Raw genomic sequence first — 663 nt, 5'->3', positions numbered from 1 at the left:
TCAGTAAAAGGCTGTTTGTGGAGGGCATGTGACAGGGAACAGATGCAGTGAATACTGTTTTTAAATTCTCTTCTTTATTCAGTTACTGAGACTGAGACTCTGAAAGAGATTTCCTCCCAGACCTTCATGGGTTTGACTACTGCATTCTGGTATTTTCACATAGTTTAGGCTGTAGTCATGCTACCGTGCAGATTTTGGTGAAAAGCCCCCTTTTTATTAGACTTTTTCCATTACTTAATACAAAGGCACCTCTTCCTGTAATGCTTTGTCACAAACTGGGGGCAGAGAGAGATTTCCTCATGTTTGGCTTGTACTTCTGTGAGTGCCTCCAGAATATTTAGAAAATGAATTTAGGTAAGTAAGCACCAAAAAACCCCAACTTTCATTGAAACCTTGGTGCCTTTGAGATCAATGGAAATCTCCTCTTTCAGAAGGGCCAAGGCTTTTTCCTTAGATCTTTTTGGCTTTTGGAAAGTATGAGGTTGGCTGTTCGGGTTTTTCAACAGTACTTCTTGTGGTGTGTATTTTATTTTATGAAGGTTTGTGCTTCTCTGATCCCTTGGTACCCATTTCCATCGCAGTAAAACGACTCTTACCCAAGCAGCCTATGAAAAGGCTTCACCCCCTGCCTGGTTCCTCCCAAATTTAAAGGGAGGAAGGTAT

This window comes from Mycteria americana, chromosome 1 (assembly GCF_035582795.1).
Source record: "Mycteria americana isolate JAX WOST 10 ecotype Jacksonville Zoo and Gardens chromosome 1, USCA_MyAme_1.0, whole genome shotgun sequence".
Classification (NCBI taxonomy): domain Eukaryota; kingdom Metazoa; phylum Chordata; class Aves; order Ciconiiformes; family Ciconiidae; genus Mycteria; species Mycteria americana.
This window is presented reverse-complemented; position numbering follows the sequence as displayed.